General features: G+C 44.1%; 1 non-coding gene across 1 annotated transcript; it reads left to right on the top strand.

Annotated features, from left to right (window-relative positions):
• The first annotated feature begins 2,915 nt into the window (after nucleotides 1-2,915).
• LOC119933726 lies at nucleotides 2,916-3,053 on the top strand. The gene has a single exon (XR_005452611.1). It is a non-coding gene; the product is annotated as a small nucleolar RNA SNORA7 (small nucleolar RNA).
• Nucleotides 3,054-4,483: the final 1,430 nt, after the last annotated feature.

Genomic DNA, 4,483 nt, shown 5'->3' on the forward strand with positions numbered 1-4,483 from the left:
ATGGGCTCACAGTCTAGAAGGGGGGAGACAGACATCAAAACAAGTAAACAGGTATCAGTAGCATTATTATAAATGAATAGAATTATAGATAATTAATAAATCATTAATAACACTAAACAAAATTATAATGATAAATATGTACATATATACACAAGTGCCATGGGGCAGGGAGGGGGAAGGGCAAAGGGAGGGGAGCAAATCGGGGCGATGGGGAAGGGAGGGATAGCAGAGGAAAAGGGGGGCTTAGTCGGGGCTCACAGGCTCAAAACCCATTTTACAAGTGCGGCAGCATGCACAGAGAAGTTAAGTGATTTGCCCAAGGTCACGCAGCAGACAAAGAGCAGAACTGGAATTAGAACTCAGGTCCTTTTTCTTAATGGCATTTATTAAGCGCTTACTATGTGCAAAGCACTGTTCTAAGCGCTGGGGAGGTTACAAGGTGATCAGGTTATCCCACGAGGGGCTCACAGTCTTCATCCCCATTTTACAGATGAGGGAACTGAGGCCCAGAGAAGTGAAGTGACTTGCACAAAGTCACACAGCAGACAATTGGCAGAGCCGGGATTCGAACCCGTGACCTCTGACTCCAAAGCCCGGGCTATTTCCATTGAGCCACGCTGTTTCTCCAGTCCTTCTGAGCCGCAGGCCCGTGCTCTATCCACTAGGCCACGCTGATTCACTCTCTCCACCCTCAGAAATCACCAATGGTTCTTAGTTGTTTCTCATACCAAACAAAATTTGTTTCTCACAAAATTCTCACACTTACCCCTCCCTCAACATCCCCCATCTTACACATCTGCTCTCTCCCATTCTGTTGCACCTCAGTTCTTGTTTCTCATTCTGCCCAAGCAAACTGCCTGATTATTCCTCAACCCTCCATCCACTTGTCTATCATTCATCATCATCATCATCATCAATCGTATTTATTGAGCGCTTACTGTGTGCAGAGCACTGTACTAAGCGCTTGGGAAGTACAAGTTGGCAACATATAGAGACAGTCCCTACCCAACAGTGGGCTCACAGTCTAAAAGGGGGAGACAGAGAACAAAACCAAACATACTAACAAAATAAAATAAATAGAATAGATATGTACAAGCAAAATAAATAAATAAATAAATAGAGTAACAAATATGTACAAACATATATACATATATACAGGTGCTGTCGGGAAGGGAAGGAGGTAAGATGAGGGGGATGAAGAGGGGGGTGAGGGGGAGAGGAAGGAAGGGGCTCAGTCTGGGAAGGCCTCCTGGAGGAGGTGAGCTCTCAGTAGAGCCATTCATTCATTCATGCTTTCCCATCTTTGGAACAGTTTCAACCACCCCTCCCCTTCCTCTGAGTCCATCTAAAAAGGCACTTTCTCCAGAATCCATTCCCTAATTCCACCCCCACTTTCCCATCATGCTATCCCAGTAGCCCATTCAGCATTCACTGGCCTATGTATTTGCTACAGATCTATTTATTCACTTGGGTTTATCATCTGTACACTCCTCACACTCATGTTTGGTTTTGTTCTCTGTCTCCCCCTTTTAGACTGTGAGCCCGTTGTTGGGTAGGGACTGTCTCTATATGTTGCCAACTTGTACTTCCCAAGAGCTTAGTACAGTGCTCTGCACACATTAAGCGCTCAACAAATACGACTGATTGATTGATTGATTCAGCCACAGTGAGCCCACTGTTGGGTAGGGACCATCTCTATATGTTGCCAACTTGTACTTCCCAAGCGCTTAGCACACAGTAAAAGCTCAATAAATACGATTGAATGAATACTTTTAGCAATTTATACCCTGCTCTCATCTTAAGTCTGAAAGTTTTTTGAGGGCAGGGATGACATTTACCTTTTTTGGACATATTCATCCTACTTGCCCCTCTCAGGACCTCTCCTGGAGAGTTCCCAGTCCTCTACCAGTCTTGGCTACGGGAGGGAGAGTCAAGAAAAGGCATACCCATTCCGTTCCTAGCTTGGCCAGTGGATAGCAAGTAGAAGGCAATCTAATACAAGTTAATTCTCACCTGTGCTGGGCAGCAGCAGCATGGGAGAGGTTCGAGGGCGGAGACTCAAGTTGACTGCGTGGAAGGAGGCAATCATTTCTGTATTTTTACAAAGAAAACTGTATGGATGCACTTCCAGAACGACTGCAGATGGAGGTGGGGTGTTCTGGGAGAGTTGTGCCTGTGGAATCGCTATGGCTCAAAGATAACTTAACAGCATAACACGGGACAAGACATCCTACTTGGAAATGAATGAATGCAGCTGATGATGTAGAATTCAGCCAATGCTGTCCATTCATTCACTCATTCAATCGTATTTATCGAGCCCTTATTGTGTGCAGAGCACTGGACTAAGCACTTGGGAAGTACAAGTTGGCAACATATAGAGACGGTCCCTACCCAACAGCGGGCTCGCAGTCTAGAAGGGGGAGACAGACAACAAAATAAAATATATTAACAAAATAAAATAAACAGAATAGTAAATATGTACAAGTAAAATAAATAGAGTAATAAATCTGTACAAACATATATACAGGTGCTGTGGGGAGGGGAAGGAGGTAGGGCGGGGGGGTGGGGAGGGGGAGAGGAAGGAGGGGGCTCAGTCTGTTCTCGTGAAGGGAAGCATCGTGACCTTGTGGAAAGAGCGCGAGCCTGGGAGCCAGAGGACGTGGGTTCTAATCCCAGCTCTTGCCACTTTTCCGCTGTGTGACCTTGGGAAAGTCACTCCACTTCTCTGCACCTCAGTTCCCTCATCTGCAAAATGGGGATTCAACACCTGTTCCTTCCTCCTACTTAGACTCTGAGGCCCATGTGGGACCTGATGATGCTGTATCTACCCCAGCACTTAGCACAGTGTTTTGCACATAGTAAGCACTTAACAAATACCACAATTATTATGATTATTTTGTATTATTATTTTAAGGCCCCTCTCAGGATCACACCTGGAAAGTTTCCAGTACTCTACCAGTCTCGGCTACAGGAGGGAGAGTCGAGGAGAGACATAATCATTCCATTCCTAGCTTGGGCAGCGGCTAGCGAGTGGAAGGCAATCTGCTACAAGTCCAAACTCATCCATGCTGGGCAGCAGCAGTATGGGAGAGAGTCGAGGGCGGAGACTCAAGTTTACTGTGAGGAAGGAGGCAATGGTAAACCACTTCCAGATTTTTACCAAGAAAACTCTATGGATCCACACCAGAACGATCGCAGATGGAGGTGGGGCGTTCTAGGAGAGATACGTCCATGGAGTTGCTATGAGTCAGAAACGACTCGACAGCAGAAGACAAGATTATTAAGGCTCCAACCAAGGCAAAATATCCAACCTCTCCATCTCCTAATCAGCGTCATATACTGTTACTAAACTTGGAAAAGAACAATGAATTACTGAATTCTATTTTAAAAAGGTAAATCTCCTCATTTTATATGAAGCATAATGAGATTTATTTCATAACTGAAATATTAAATGTAGTACACAGAATGAATATTAAAATATGCTAAGGAAAAGCAGATGTTGAGATTGATCAATGTAAGGCAGCTGTGAAAAAGAGAAACTATAATAAATTATGCTGCAGACATGAACTCTCTTTTACCATCTCCACCTGCCATCCTGGATATCTTATTTTCATACTAACTCTCTTGAGCTCCCACTACCAGCATATTGAGTATTTAACTACAAACACGATCAGAATATGTTCAAGGGAGCATGCGACTGTACTCCGGACATGGAAATAATTTTAGATTCTCTTCACTTCCCCATTTTCCTGGCCATCTCGTCCCAAATTTCAGGCTATATCCTATTCTGCTCTGCTTAAAGCTCCTGCGAGAAGTGAGTAAAGGGGAAGAAGTATGGTCTAGTGGAAAGAGCAGGGGCCCGGGACTGAGAGGACCTGAGTTCTAATTCCAGCTCTGCTACATGACCGCCATGTGACCTTGGCCAAGTCATTTAACTTCTCTGTGCCTCAGTTTCTTCAGGTGTAAAATGGGGACTAAATAACCAGTCTCATTCCCCTTAGATTGTGAGCCCCATGTGGGACACCATTATTCATTCACTCATTCAATCGTATTTATTGAGCGCTTATTGTGTGCAGAGCACTGTACTAAGCGCTTGGGAAGTACAAGTTGGCAACATATAGAGACGGTCCCTACCCAACAACAGGCTCACAGTCTAGAAGGGGGAGACAGACAACAAAACAAAACCTGTGGGCAGGTGTCAAGTCATTATCATGTATCTATCCTAGCGCGCCTAATGAATATGCAATAATAAAAATAATAATAATAATAAAATAGTAATAGTAATAATAATAATAATAATAAAGAATAAGTAGCTTCACCATCAGACGGTGAAGCCAATGTCTCAGTGCTTGAAAGCCTGGTATAGGGAAGAGAATGGTCTATACCCTATGTTAGAAGTGAGAGTATTTCTTGAGCATCTCCTGCGGGCAAAGGTATAGACAGACACTTGGAAAGTACCAAAGAGAGAAATGACATCTTTCCT

This window comes from Tachyglossus aculeatus, chromosome 1, assembly GCF_015852505.1.
Source record: "Tachyglossus aculeatus isolate mTacAcu1 chromosome 1, mTacAcu1.pri, whole genome shotgun sequence".
In the NCBI taxonomy this organism is placed as follows: Eukaryota; Metazoa; Chordata; class Mammalia; order Monotremata; family Tachyglossidae; genus Tachyglossus; species Tachyglossus aculeatus.